Below are 16,677 nucleotides of genomic sequence, written 5' to 3' on the forward strand. Positions count from 1 at the left end.
GTAATTTATTGGGTAAATGTATTTATATTGATTTGTATTGCTTATGATTTGAATATTGACCATAAATTCCTGATATACTGCATTCTCTTTCTACTGAGTACTGACATTGTTGTGATCAAATGGCCTTACTGTCTGAAAACTCCAGTAACCCTACTCCACCCTTGTAATGATACAACACTCTTTTAAATTTCACAAGGCAACACACGCAGTTAAACTGTGCCATGTATACATATAATTAACTGATGAATTGATAAATACAATCATCTTATCATCAACCACAGCTGAATCCAATGATAGATGTCTTGCAGTGATGGTTTTGCAAATGGATGTTCAGTCTTTATTACTGTCTAGTGGTGGTATAAGTTAACATCATATCCCTGTAAATTATCATGGTACTCCAGACAGGTTGTACAGCCTGCAGGATGGTTTTCAGGCGACGGTCCAGCAAGGAGAGGTGTTGTAAAGAGAGCAGCTGGGGCCACACTCTCCAGGGGGTCCTGGGACAGAGACTCCCTCAGGACATCACTCAGACGGAAGCTCGGGATGGACAGGAGACGCAGACACATAAGAGTGGAACGACAGATCTTGAGAAAGAGAAGGAGGACAAGAAGAAAGAGAAGAGAGAAAGAGAGAGAGAGAAGGAAGACAAGGAGAGAGAGAGAGTGAGAGGAAAGGGAGCGAGAGAAAGAGAAAGAGAAGGGAGAGAGGGGGAGAGATGAGTCTCATCTTGCACTTTTTTTCTGCTGCAGTTGTCCAGATCTTTATATGTCATAAGGGCATCAATATGGAGGGTTCATCCACAGAATGATGCCCAAACCTAAAAAGAACATAGTTTCCACAATATTACATAACTGTAATATCAGTATGTATAAACTACAACAACTTCAACATATGCACTGGTGACGCGTCATTCAGGGCAAGTGAGGCACAGCTCCACCATTGTCCAGGAGGTGGCGCTGTTTTGAATGTAATTCTGGCATTCATTTGTGTCACAATATTATATCATATTAGTTAGCAAACAACGTAAACAAAATCATTGCTTGAGTTAATATAGCAGCATACTGGACTCCACCCTGTCATATTATTGTTTTGATACATTTTCTTTGAGTAAGGCAGCTCCAGAATGCAGCTGTTTCAGCCTCGCTCACGTGCCTTCTGTGGCGGAGGGACAGCCAGAGAAAGCACCAGAGCGTAGGCGTTGTTGATCTTCTCTGGTTGCGCGTGATTGGCTCAGGATGCTGTCACTCACAACACCGCAGCACCTACTGGGAGAGCTCATTGACAACCAGGCAGATTCTGCCCCTTGGGTGATGCCAAAGAGTTAAATTGGCAGTGCCCGTCTCAGAAGGCTCAAGGTCATTGGCCACAGATAAGTCAAAGTCTTTTCTCCAGTGATTGGACTGATGTGCGTCAACTTCATTGTTTACTACATCTTCTAGCCAGCTGAAAAGTTATCATGTTGACTATCACCGAGCAAATCATTTTCAAACTATGAAGAAAATTGGAGAGATAAAATGTCTCGGTGCTCATCAGCCACTATAAACATTGAAATAAGACCACCCGTTAAAAATAAAGCAAGCTGGAAAAGAAGATTAAACAGTGGTTTGTGGTGGATGGAAGCAGCAGCTAACATCTGTTCTGAGGTAGTTATACGACGCGGCTTGTTAATGTTTGATGTCACTGTTATACCCACGGAACTGTAACTATGCAATAGATGAAGGGAGGGAGTAACTTTATAAACGTTGTTGCTTTATTCGTAAACAGAGCATCTTAGTAAAAGGCAGTCAGATACACTTCAGAATGGTATGTTAGCTGCGTTCCAATACTTTAATAATGTTGCAATATTGTAGACCCATGCTGAATTTGACTACGGGAAGTAAACTGATCATAACCGAACGTTATAACGTTTGTGTCTGTAGTGGTTTCGATTCATATGAGCTTTTTAGTTATTAAGTTTGCACAACCAATATTTGAATGTTAAAATCGCCACAGGACATACAGTATGTATCACATTATAAAGTATAGATGAAAGGTCCTCCCGTTGACTCGGTGCAGCAGGAAAGTGTAATTCCCAAACTTCTCAAAAGTCTCGTAGTGATGATGTCTGTCCATATTACCTTAGTAGGAATTAAAGCAAAATAATAGTGTATTGCTTTCTGTCTATTCAAAATCTGTTCCACATTATCAATGGATTTAAACCTTGGCACATTTCTAATATGGTTGTGTGGGGAAATGTTTTGTCATTCTTATGGTGTGTATTGCTTCAGTGATTCAATTACAAAAACATTTTATTGTTCACAAAAAAAGAAGAGAAAAATCAAGATAGTGTGTTGAATTGTTACTGATTCAAGAATACAGGAATTACTGAAGTAGTAATAGTAGTCGAAGCTGTGTTGTTCAGTGTGTTTACTGACTCATGAGGAAGTCCAGAATGACCATGTCAGTTAGATCCACCAGTCTGGTGCCTTGACTGTACGGAGGAGTCTGTTTCACTGTGTCACAGCAATCTGGGTTAGAAAATGATTTAGTCAAATGCATGGGTTCTTCCCAGTGGGGGACAATATGATACCACTACACATTATTACATTGCGTTGAGGATTGATTAGTTGAATTCTATCAATGCTTTCCAAACCCATCAGTTTGCCATCTACTGTACAGTATATAACCATTAATACAGGTATATATACTGCTCAAAAAAATAAAGGGAACACTTGAACACAATGTAACTCCAAGTCAATCACACTTCTGTGAAATCAAACTGTCCACTTAGGAAGCAACACTGATTGACAATAAATTTCACATGCTGTTGTGCAAATGGAATAGACAACAGGTGGAAATTATAGGCAATAAGCAAGACACCCCCAATAAAGGAGTGGTTGTGCAGGTGGAGACCACAGACCACTTCTCAGTTCCTATGCTTCCTGGCTGATGTTTTGGTCACTTTTGAATGCTGGCGGTGCTTTCACTCTAGTGGTAGCATGAGACGGAGTCTACAACCCACACAAGTGGCTCAGGTAGTGCAGCTCATCCAGGATGGCACATCAATGCGAGCTGTGGCAAGAAGGTTTGCTGTGTCTGTCAGCGTAGTGTCCAGAGCATGGAGGCGCTACCAGGAGGCAGGCCAGTACATCAGGAGACGTGGAGGAGGCCGTAGGAGGGCAACAACCCAGCAGCAGGACCGTTACCTCCGCCTTTGTGCAAGGAGGAGCAGGAGGAGCACTGCCAGAGCCCTGCAAAATGACCTCCAGCAGGCCACAAATGTGCATGTGTCTGCTCAAACGGTCAGAAACAGACTCCATGAGGGTGGTATGAGGGCCCGACGTCCACAGGTGGGGGTTGTGCTTACAGCCCAACACCGTGCAGGACGTTTGGCATTTGCCAGAGAACACCAAGATTGGCAAATTCGCCACTGGCGCCCTGTGCTCTTCACAGATGAAAGCAGGTTCACACTGAGCACGTGACAGACGTGACAGAGTCTGGAGACGCCGTGGAGAACGTTCTGCTGCCTGCAACATCCTCCAGCATGACCGGTTTGGCGGTGGGTCAGTCATGGTGTGGGATGGCATTTCTTTGGTGGGGCCGCACAGCCCTCCATGTGCTCACCAGAGGTAGCCTGACTGCCATTAGGTACCGAGATGAGATCCCCAGACCCCTTGTGAGACCATATGCTGGTGCGGTTGGCCCTGGGTTCCTCCTAATGCAAGACAATGCTAGACCTCATGTGGCTGGAGTGTGTCAGCAGTTCCTGCAAGAGGAAGGCATTGATGCTATGGACTGGCCCGCCCATTCCCCAGACCTGAATCCAATTGAGCACATCTGGGACATCATGTCTCGCTCCATCCACCGTCGCCACGTTGCACCACAGACTGTCCAGGAGTTGGCAGATGCTTTAGTCCAGGTCTGGAAGGAGATCCCTCAGGAGACCATCCGCCACCTCATCAGGAGCATGCCCAGGCGTTGTAGGGAGGTCATACAGGCACGTGGAGGGCACACACACTACTGAGCCTCATTTTGACTTGTTTTAAGGACATTACATCAAAGTTGGATCAGCCTGTAGTGTGGTTTTCCACTTTAATTTTGAGTGTGACTCCAAATCCAGACCTCCATGGGTTGATAAATTGGATTTCCATGGATTATTTTTGTGTGATTTTGTTGTCAGCACATTCAACTATGTAAAGAAAAAAATATTTAATAAGATTATTTCTTTCATTCAGATCTAGGATGTGTTGTTTAAGTGTTCCCTTTATTTTTTTGAGCAGTGTACTTCACATGGTTTCTTCACACCACCCTCCCATAGTTAGAGAGGCGAGGGGCCCATTTCGTTACCCACTACCCACTATGCCAGTTTGGTGCGGCTGTAGGAGCGTCTCCAAGGGGATCTCCAGGAGCGAAGGAGAGAGACAAGGGGTTGGGTGAATAGTACAGTAAACTGACAAAATGCAAGTAGTAGGCCTACAGTTGACAGTTGTTGCCAAATATTTGGGGTCGTAACCCATCTAAAAGCATTTGGAGCTTTTTTTTGTGACCGGTCATAAACCCAGAACGGAAAGTAAACTGTAGCCCACCAGTGCAACCCAACCAACCATTTGGAAAACATTGGACTAGCACATAGTGCATGCAGCTATACACACACAAGCATAATAAGGAGGGACATTTGGTTGCTATCTGTGCTGATTGGACACACCAGGGAGAGTTAGATTTAATTATGAAAGCTGATTGGACCAACCGCCACACACCAGGAGAGGTGAAGAAGGTTCTGGAGAGTTTGTGGTTTGTGGTGATATCTCTGATCTCTATGGTTACGTTGATGAGTCTACCTACCACTGGAGGGATTCGACAGAAACCCAGCACCCTGAGAGAAGACACACACACACACACACACACACACACACACACACACACACACACACACACACACACACACACACACACACACACACACACACACACACACACACAGAGAGAGAGATAAAGAAAGAAAGAGAGAAATCAGTGGTAACGCTTTAATAGTTATTTCCTTCTCTTTCTTTTGACACACGGATTCATCTCAGATGGGAGGTCCATATTTTATTGTTTTCACCTGTCTAGCTGGAAGGCAGCCATTGTAACGTCTGCTTCCAACTCACACTCTCAAACACATAGATCCCCTGAACACAGCTCACTCTCCAGATCCCAATCACCTGAATCCATATCACCTGTTCACACACCTGTATGTCATTATCACACACTATTTAGTTCAGTTCTTTGCACCCCATCATTGTGAGGTATTGTTTGTTTTGTGACACACTTCTATTCGAAGCGCTGGGTTTCCCGTCATTGAATCCTCCCGTGTATGATAGTTTTTGACTGCCTCACTAACGACGCCATTTGCCTATCCCCTGCCTGTACTTTAGCTCATCGGATTTCCTGTTATCGACCTATTGCCTGATCTCCCGGATGACGTTACTAGCCTTTTCCCTGCCTGTACTGTTGCCCTTTTGGACCCCCTGTGTATGACCTTCTGCCTGCCCCTGGACCCAGCTACCTGCCTCCTCCTGTGGTCCTTTACAATAAACACCTGCTGTGCCCTGCTCTTGAAACCAGCTCTCTGTCTCCCATCGTGTTCATTACAGTAATCTCTGTGTTGTGTCTCTCAAAGTCAGAGAAGTAGAACAGGTTGAAGTCTGTCTCTGCATCTCCCTCCTGCCTGCATAGAACACACACAGGACAATGTGATTTTTCCCCCCCCTCCAAAATAAGATTACTGTGACTGACAAAGTTGTTGTATAGTATCATATCGAATTGAAAATCATATCATACCATAGTATATCGTATTGTATATCATATTGTATTGTATATCATATTGTTATTTTATGAACTGCAATGTGCCTTTACTATTGTCCAGGTCGCCCTTAAATGCTGATAAGACAAAGTTGATGGTTTTCATGAAATCTAAGATGAAACTCTTAAATCCAATTTATGCTTGATCCAAAATGTAGTTGGAGGCACCGTATGGAGGGCATGATGCAATTGCGGAGCCTCCAGAGACATGCAGAGGCCAAATTGAGCTCCGTACTGCATCTCCATGTGCTGCCCACATTTTGTAACAATGCGGAGGGCTACATACAGCTCCGCATTAACACGATTGGTTGATGGTAGGTGGGGGTGGGAGGTCCAGTATAAACGAAAACTCACTTCCTTAACAACTGCCTTGACATCAGCAAAAACGAAACGCAAGAAGTATAAATGCCTTTACTTCTGCAGAGGCCGTATCGCAGTAAATGCTGCATGGTCACTGCAGATGTCGGATTGACCATGCATAGCCTGTTAGACTCTTCCATGTATAGTCACTATGCAGGCACAAGCAAATAGAAAAGGTATCAACTTACAAGTACTTGTTTCTTGTTAGATGAGTGTCTCACACTTAAACCCCACATAGAGGGTCTTGTGAAAAAGCTCAAGTTGGGGTTTTATTTTCAAAATAAGTCATGTTTTGAAGCGAGAAAGAGACTTGTTTCCGCCACGTTCTTGCCTGTGATTGACTATGGTGATACCTTCTACATGTTTGCCCCTGTGGCGTCATTGCGTATGCTGGACACTGCTGAGGTTTGTTACAAACTTCAAATCCCTCACTCATCCCTGAAATGTTGAACTTTTTTGTCATTTCTCAGGCACTCTTGTCCAGAGTGACTTACAGTAAGTAGTGAGTGCATACATTTTCATACTAGTCTGCCGTGGGAATTGAATCCACAACCCTGGCGATGCAAGCGCCATCGTCTACCAACGGAGCTGCACGGACTGCACCATCCTTAGCTCTTCAGAGACTAAGTCATTGCTAAGTTTTTTTTTACAAGGCCATGCTAAGACAGCTCCCATTTTACCTGTGTACCTAAATTGTCCAACAGATTAATGACAATTATCACCTATGCTCACAGGACAGTATCTCCTTGATGGTGCCTATTGCCTGTGGAGAGCTACAGCAGGTATAAAAGCAGTCCAGGACTCTGCCCCCTCTACTTGGAATGAGCTACAAAACGACTTGAAACTACAGGAGCTCGTCTCCTTAAGTGATTTTAAAGCTAGGGTAAAAACTATGGTGGAAAATGATTTAGGGAGATAGTTAAAATACTCCTAAAACCAATGTGCCTGTTAAATGTGATAACTGATGTTTTTAAACTGTAGTGCTTTGTGTTTTAAGTTGTTAATGTTGAAACTTTGTGTGCGGATTTTTCGGTCAGGTCTCTCTTTGCAAAATACATTTTTAATCTCAATGAGACTAACCTGGTCAAATAAAGGTCAAATAAATACATCTCATATATTGTATCATATATCATATCGCATTGTGGATTTTCACCTCATGGCCTGTCTGTAGGTGGGGAATGACATGATCAGCTTGAGCTGGGTGCCCCCACTCTGCACTGAAACACACATAACAGACAACGTACCAACATCACCTTAATAATCACACTCCAGCATGCAGACCCTCAGAACACACAGACATAACACATATATTAAAACACAGGAAAGTCACAGGGTCTCCACAACGTTCAAAGGAAAATACACCATAATGACTTGTCATTGACTGCACTGATGGTGTTATTTTGGTAATGTCGTATTTCCATTGGATTTTAAATAAATGCAGTTACCCCAGTTATCCACAGGGTGTCATCATTATGTAAAGTACAGAATGTGGCTGAACATCAAAAACTGTCTGGTATCAGTGGTGGTGATTCTAGAATCTAGGGGACTTTAGATAGGAGGAGGAGTAAGAAGAAGTGGAAGATGAGAAGGAGTATATGAAACGTGTCTATGGGCCAGCCCACACACAAGCTGATTATTGCGTAAACTTTTATGCTCAACACAATCTCCATACAGTATTCAAAGTGTATGTGTGTGTGTGTGTGTGTGTGTGTGTGTGTGTGTGTGTGTGTGTGTGTGTGTGTGTGTGTGTGTGTGTGTGTGTGTGTGTGTGTGTGTGTGTGTGTGTGTGTGTGTGTGTGTGTGTATGCGTGTGTTTGTGTGTGAGCATATGTTCTTGTGTGTGTATATGCGTGGGTGTGTGAGTGGGATTTTTTTATGATCAGTGCAGGATTATACTGACTGACCTCAGAACAAAAGATCAGAGGAGCTGGAGATTTATTTATGACGTTCGATTATCTGGCTTTCAAGTTTCTACTAGATTGTTTCTTCCCTCATTCATTGGCTGGTGTTCTGGTTTGGTATAATCACTTTGTGTATTTTAAAGTTTAAGACTTAGAATCTTTTTCAGTGGTTTTAGATTTTATCCTAACAGTCTATGGTTGAATGGTTAGTGTTTAAGAATTGGTTTTGGCTTTTGTTTGTTTCTTCAGATTGTGTGTTTAATTATTATACTCACACACACACACACACACACACACACACACACACACACACACACACACACACACACACACACACACACACACACACACACACACACACACACACACACACACACACACACACACACACACACACACACACACTCCCGCTCCCCCTTCCCCCCACACTCAAACCCGTACACAGTGGCCTGGCACACCAAAAAAATGCTGGGTTAAAAACAACCCAATTTGGGTTATTTGGTAAACCAGCACTGGGTAAATATTGGACAGAACACACGCTGGGTTATTTTGACCCAATTGGGTTGGGTTGTGTGAATATGGATTATACAACCATGGGTTTATTTTACCATCAATTGTTTTTTTTTTACCATTAGTTGGAATGACATAGCAGCTCCATAGGTTATTTTCAGGAGGTGTGGCCTACTAGAGACGTGGGTTTCAGACAATTATTTTTGGCCACCTGTAACAGTAAATGTATCTGACAGCCACGCCCCTGCTAAGCCACGCCACTTGTCTTCTGAGCTCACCTACTGAGTCACATCTCGATAACTCAGCATCAATAACCCAGCAGTTTTTAAAGAAAACAACCCGACTAAGTGACCCAACACCTGCAACACAGCACTTAGTTCAACCAAACAACCTAGCATTTTTTAGAGTGCATGCTACTTCCCTGTTTACATGTGAAAGATAAACAAATGGATCCCAACTAAGCCTTCTGAACATTCTCATAACAGACAGAATTTGAGGTCCATCAGAAAATGTTTTACAGCCTCCCTGGGTAATCTCTTCATTCACTGTAATGCCAACTCTTTTGTGTATCTTGTGTGTGTGTGTGTGTGTGTGTGTGTGTGTGTGTGTGTGTGTGTGTGTGTGTGTGTGTGTGTGTGTGTGTGTGTGTGTGTGTGTGTGTGTGTGTGTGTGTGTGTGTGTGTGTGTGTGTGTGACATCTCGCTAGTGCTCCTCGTGGAAGTTAGCACTCCTGAAGGAAGTTAGAGGTAGTTTCGCGAGCCAATGCTAACTAGTGTTAGGGTTGAATGGGCCCGTGGACACGAAGCTAGGTTTAGAATTGGTGTTATGTCTAGGCTTAGGGTTGAGCCGGGGTGTGGACATGAAGCTATGGTTAGGGTTATGGCTAGTGGTCTGTATAATTCAGGAACGGCATTGTACATTGAACAAAAATATAAATGCAACATGTAAAGTGTTAGTCCCATGTTTCATGAGCTGAAATAAAAGATCCCAGAAATGTTACATACACAAAAAAAGCTTATTTATCTCAAATGTTATGCACAAATTTGTTTACATCCCTGTTAGTGAGCATTTCAAATTTTCCAAGATAATCCATCCATCTAAAAGGTGTGGCATATCAAGAAGCTGATTAAACAGCATGATCATTATACAGCTGCACCTTGTGCTGGGGACAATATAAGGCCATTCTAAAATGTGCAGTTTTGTCACACAACATAATACCACAGATGTCTCAAACTTTGAGGGAGCGTGCAATTGGCATGCTGACTGCAGGAATGCCCAACAGAGCTGTTACCAGAGAATGTAATGTTCATTTCTCTACCAATTTGTAAGTCGCTCTGGATAAGTGCGTCTGCTAAATGACTTAAATGTAAATGTACCATAAGCCAACTCCAACGTCATTTTAGAGAATTTGGCAGTACGTCCAACTGGCCTCACAACCGCAGACCATGTGTAACCACACCAGCCCAGGACCTCCACATCCGGCTTCTTCACCTGTGGGATCGTCTGGGACCAGCCACCCGGACAGCTGATGAAACTGTGGGTTCGCACAACTGAATAATTTCTGCACAAATTGTCAGAAACTGTCTCATCTGCGTGCTTGTTGTCCTCACCAGGGTCTTGACCTGACTGCAGTTCGGCGTCGTAACCAACTTAATTGGACAAATGCTTACCTTCAATGACCACTGGCACGCTGGACAAGTGTACTCTTCACAGATTAATCCCGGTTTCAACTGTACCGGGCAGATGTATGGCATTGTGTGGGTGAGCAGTTTGCTGATGTCAACATGGTGAACAGAGTGCCCTATGGTGGTGGTGGGGTTATGGTATCGGCAGGCATAAGCTATGGACAACAAAAACAATTGCATTTTTATTGATGGCAATTCGAATGCACAGATATACCGTGACGAGATCCTGAGGCCCATTGTCGTGCCATTCATCGGCCACCATCACCTCATGTTTCAGCATGATAATGCACAGCCCCATGTCGGAAGGATCTGTACACAATTCCTGAAAGATGAAAATGTCACAGTTCTTCCATGGCCTGCATTCTCACCATTGAGCATGTTTGGGATGCTTTGGATCGACATGTACGACAGCGTATTCCAGTTCCCGCCAATATCCAGCAACTTCGCACAGCCATTGAAGAGGAGCGGGACAACATTCCACAAGCCACAATCAACATACTGATTAACTCTATCCAAAGGAGATGTGTTGTGCTGCATGAGGCAAAGGGTGGTCATACCAGATACTGACTGGTTTTCTGATCCAAGCCCCTACCTTTTTTTAACAGATGCATATCTGTACTCCCAGTCATGTGAAATCCATAGATTAGGGCCAAATGAATTTATTTAAAGGGACTGATTTCCTTATATGAACTGTAACTCAGTAAAATATTTGAAATTGTTGCATGTTGCGTTTATATTTTTGTTCAGTGTAGGTTACTTCATGTCCAGTTCATGTTGATTGATACAGAGTTGATCTCAACTCTGCTTAGTAACACAGTCATCTTGTTTGTGGATTTAGGGCTTCCCCTTGGGGTTGAAAGACAAAAGTGTACCACCACCATTTTAAGGCTCATTAATTTAACCCAACTGACTTGGAATTGCTACAGTAGTTTGTTTAAAAACAAGCTACAGTGGTGCCACAGGCTACTGTACTGCAGACAGTCGTGTTTGAATTACAATATTCGTGACTTAGTTTACTCAAAAAAGCAGTATAAATTAAAGGAATACTTCAGGATTTTGGTAATGAGGCCCTTGATGTACTTTCCCAGAGTCAGGTGAACTCCTGGGAACCATTTTTAAGTCTCTGTGTCCAAATGAACGAAGTTAGAGGTAATTTTATGAGCTAATACTAACTAGCCCGCTAGTATCCTAGCAGATACCCATGGACTTCCAGTCAATGCGCTAACGCTAGTCTCAACCAGCACAGCCCTAACCCTAGCTTCCAGTCCACACCCCAGCTCAACATTAACCCTAGCCATAACCCGAACCCTAACCTTCGCTTCACCATGTCCACACCCTGGCTCAACCCTAACCTTAGTCTTAATCCTAATCTTAGCTATATGTTCACACCCCTGCTCAACCCTTTCACCTGCGCTGAGGATGTGTTGTGTGGCCATCTGTGGCCATCTGAGTCACCTCGGCAACACTAGGGTCATTCCTGTCATACAGCTCCCAGCGAGAGATCCCAAGGTGGTACCTCAGCCAGGCGGGTTGGGTCTCCGCACTTCATGTCCAATTAGCTCAGTCATAGCCATCCTCCTCGCTGTCACTCTGCCTATCAGGAAAGAGCAGGGGAAGATGGATGGGAAAACTAGCCAATTAAGCAATGAGTATCACAAATGTATGAAAAAAGTAATATGTCATGACAGAATTATGTACTTTGTTGTTATCAGTGGTCTTCCACTCCTCTTTCTCTCACTTACCACTCACTATCTTCACTACTTTTGTCACTGTCCTCCTCCTCATCTTCCTCCTCACTGTCCTCCCCCTTATTCTTTGACTTCAATTTCAGCAGCCAATCATCTTCCAGCAGATGTGGGTGTGGCAGGTTGTACAACGGGTGGCTGAAGAGGGCCTCGAGCTTGGGGCGACTGTGGACCTGTTGGCTCACTTTGATGGCCATTTTGGTTCCAATCAGATTTTTGTCCTTCTCCTTCTCCTTGACCATGTTGAATGAGGCCTCCGCCTTGTGGTCTATGTGGGCGGCCATTTTGGTAAAGTCTCCATTCATGAGACTTGTTGGTAATTTGTGTGGGCTGCTTTGTGAGGAAAAGGAGTGAGATCTCCCCTGTTGTCCAAGGGGACTAGTTCCAGGAAAAGAGAAAGAAGAGGAGGTGGAACAGGAGGAGAAGGAAGGGGTAACACAGGATGTTTGGAGGACGGAGAGACAGAAGAGGGCCAGGACGAGGTGGAGAGCCAGGGACAGACATGCCAATACCAGACAGACGGAATTAGAGATACGTCCCACGCCCTGCCTCTCCATGCTGAGAGAGAGTGAAAACTTCAATTCGCATTACCTCCAAATATAATGTGCTTTATAATATTAAAAACTCTGAAGAAGGCAGTTGTTGAGTCAAGAGTCATGACAGATTAACAGGCATAAAGGAAACAAGGGGAAATATAACAGAGACATAGCCTGGCAAGCAGGTGGACAGACAGACAGAAAAGACAGCCAGCCAGCCAGCTATCAGGCCAGCCAGCCAGCCAGTATTCCTGGTGCTTCAGAAAGAGACAGACAAGGCCTCCCGGGTGGCGCAGTAGTCTAAGGCACTGCATCGCAGTACTAGCTGTGCCACCAGAGATTCTGGGTTCGAGCCCAGGCTCTGTTGCAGCCGGCTGTGACCGGGAGGTCCATGGGGTGACGCACAGCGTCGTCCGGGTTAGGGAGGGTTTGGCCGGCAGGGATATCCTTGTCTCATCACGCACTAGCGACTCCTGTGGCAGGCCGGGAACAGTGCACGCTGACCAGGTGTATGGTGTTTCCTCTGACACATTGGTGCGGCTGGCTTCTGGGTTGGATGTGCGTTGTGTCAAGAAGCAGGTTGGGTTGTGTTTTGGAGAATGCGTGGCTTTCGACCTTCGCCTCTCCCGAGACCGTGCAGGAGTTGCAGCGATGAGACAAGACTGTAACTACTACCAATTGGATACCATGAAATTGGGGAGAAAAAAGGGGTTAAAAAAAAGAAAAGAAAGAGACAGACAAGTATGCAGCCAGCCACCAGACAGATACAGCCAGACAGTATTCTTGGTGCCTCAGAAAGAGAAAGACAGACAGCGACCTGGCGCCAGACAGCTATCCAGCCACAGTATTCCCAGTGCTCCAGAAACACCTCTAATAATCTCTTCTCTCCATCAAAGCATCGCTAAAGATAATCAATGTATTATTCAAGGTCCACCGCTCCAACATTCACAGTATGAAGCAGCAGCAGGCTGGCTAATGCATAACTAACTTTGTTTTTTCACAATGTGCCAAGAAGTTGTAAGACTCTCTCTTCCTCTCTCTCTCTGGCTCCTCAAAATGACATTTGTAGTATATTTTCCATTTTTTCCCTTTCTCTCCCTGACAGACTGCAGGGAGAAGCCAGGTTAGAGTGGCCTGGATGGATGATACAGTGAGGAGCCAGGTTAGAGTGCCCTGGATGGATGTTACAGTGAGGAAGGAACATTCATACACTTTACCCCTTTTTTGGGGATTTGTTTTTTTAGAACACCAGATACTTGCAATAGAAATACATATTTTAATGTGTAATTGGATTGAATTGTAGATGATTTATTACACATGACACACGCTCGCACACACACACACACACACACACACACACACACACACACACACACACACACACACACACACACACACACACACACACACACACACACACACACACACACACACACACTATGACGGGTCATCACCCACTGGCTCTCATTCTCTATTGACTGGCTCTCATTCTCTATTTTCAGCCTCATTAGTCTACAGCCCCCAGCCCTCCGTCTACTGAGCTTGCATGCCAAGTGGCACCCTATTCCCTATATAGTGCACTACTTTTGACCACCAGGGCCCTCCTTCCAGACACAGACACGCGCACATAGTGTAGCAGTAGGTCTCTTCTGACTTTACAAAGCACCCATGAGCACAGACCAGGTCAAATATTTGTACTCCTTCTCTCCTCTCCTCTCAGCTTCATCCATCTCTCCTCAATTCCCACGCTCCCCCTTTTCCTTTTACCCTCCCTCCAGCTCTCTTACCTGCTGATAAATGCATTCTTTATCTACCTCTATCCCTTTAATTCCTTCCCTCTGTCCCTGATTACTTCCTGGTGGGGCCAGTTTATTCCCTAGCATGCTGTACAAAGTCGTTGTTAGTGAAACACCATAGCTATGAGAGAAATGACATGAATAATGCATATCATGGTACTTATAGACTGTTCCCTATAGATGTTCATAGATCATTTTTAACCTGAGGCATTTTGTACAGAAAGTGTTGAAACAAAAAGAGCCAGTGTAAATGTGTTGCTTTATTGTTTATTTATTGGTGTATGTGTACTTGTAAAATGCACTTATAATGATGATACATTAAAATAACGTTGTTGTATTCTCTCAGTGTCTCTCGATCTCTTTCTCTCTCTGACACGCATGCAAACACATGTGCTCATACACATGCACGCACTCAGACACACACACACACACACACGCACACACACGCACACACACGCACACACAGAGAAAGACAGACACACAGATCAAAGCTTCAAAGCCCGTCCTGTTTCCCTCAGAGCGGTTAAAGCTTAATGTAGGTTGCTTGGAAACGATCCAGAATTCTCACCATAATTGGAGAGTCTGTTACTTCAAACCAACCAGAAGATGAATCTGTAAGGTGTAGATTTGGACTAAAAAGGAAGGCATGGTACAAGAACAACATTGACCTGATCTACTAATGTGTTGTACCTCAGAGACTAGGCAGACTTACTTATACAGTTGAGGAAGAGAGACAGGAGAGAGAGGGAGAGTGTTTCATGTTACAGATGGTGGGTGAAGTGATGGCTGGGCCAGCAGAGAGATGAGGGTAGAGCTCTTTGATGGCAGTCACTGTGGGTTGCGCTGGGGGTTCAGTCACTCACTGGCTACGAATGAATATTTAATTTCAATCCAGTGAAAGAGAGAGAGAGAGAGAGAGAGAGAGAGAGAGAGAGAGAGAGAGAGAGAGATGGATAGATGGAGAGAGTGAGAGAAGAAAAAGAGTGGGAGGAGAGGGAGAGATTAAGAGAAAGTAAGAAGAAAAAGAGATGGAAGGAGGGGAGAAATATGGAATAGAGGGAGTGAGGGGAAATATCATGCATGGGAAATGAACAGCAAGAGGGGACATGTGGAATACCAAGACATAGTGCTGGAAACATGTTAATTTGTCATGATATGACGGATCCAGAGATTCCACACACATAGCCACACACATGCACGCACAGTTAAATAATCCTTGTGTAATCCTGCATACTGGCATTCCAAAAGGACTGTCATCCTTATCCCACCCTCATAATGCCTTTTTTCTTTAACTCCCTGACTCTTTTTTCTCCATCAATCCATCCCTCTCTCCCTCTCTCTGTTCCAAGGCAACAGCTTGTGGGATAGTGCTCATCCTCCCTGTCTCCCACTGGGACAATCTGTCACTGGCTATGGAGAAAGAGAGAGAGTGTGTGTGTGTGTGTCAGTGTGTCAGACTGTGTGTGTGTGTGTGTGTGTGTGTGTGGTGGTGACAGAGCATGGAGGAAGTAGAGGGAAAATAGGAGGGGGAGGCCCCAACATGAAAAAAGACTACAGTTTATTATAGAATACAACAGTACTTACGGTATAATTATATACAGTTGAAGTTGGAAGTTTACATACACCATAGCCAAATACATTTAAACTCAGTTTTTCACAATTCCTGACATTTAATCACAGTAACAATTCCCTATCTTAGGTCAGTTAGGATCACCACTTTATTTTAAGAATGTGAAATGTCAGAATAATAGTAGAGAGAATTATTTATTTCAGCTTATATTTCTTTCATCACATTCCCAATGGGTCAGAGGTTGACATACAGTCAATTAGTATTTGGTAGCATTGCCTTTAAATTGTTTAACTTGGGTCAAACATTTCAGGTAGCCTTCCACAAGCTTCCCACAATAAGTTGGGTGAATTTTGGCCCATTCCTCCTGACAGAGCTGGTGTAACTGAGTCAGGTTTGTAGGCCTCCTTGCTTGCACACACTTTTTCAGTTCTGCCCACAAATTTTCTATAAGATTGAGATCAGGGTTTTGTGATGGCCACTCCAATACCTTGACTTTTTGTTCTTAAGCCATTTTGCCACAACTTTGGAAGTATGCTTGGGGTCATTGTCCATTTGGAAGATCCATTTGCGACCAAGCTTTAACTTCCTGACTGATGTCTTGAGATGTTGCATCAATATATCCACATAACTTTTCTCCCGCATGATGCCATCTATTTTGTGAAGTGCACCAGTCCCTCCTGCAGCAAAGCACCCCGACAACATGATGACGCCGCTCCCGTGCTTCACGGTTGGGATGGTGTTCTTCGGCTTGCAA

At 44.2% G+C, this 16,677-nt stretch overlaps 1 pseudogene; it reads right to left on the bottom strand.

Annotated features, from left to right (window-relative positions):
• Positions 1-340: 340 nt before the first annotated feature.
• LOC123741839 (extracellular serine/threonine protein kinase FAM20C-like) lies at positions 341-12,305 on the bottom strand (annotated as a pseudogene).
• Between the last annotated feature and the right edge of the window lie 4,372 nt (positions 12,306-16,677).

The sequence above is a fragment of the Salmo salar genome, chromosome 03 (genome assembly GCF_965601325.2).
Source record: "Salmo salar chromosome 03, fSalSal1, whole genome shotgun sequence".
NCBI lineage: Eukaryota > Metazoa > Chordata > Actinopteri > Salmoniformes > Salmonidae > Salmo > Salmo salar.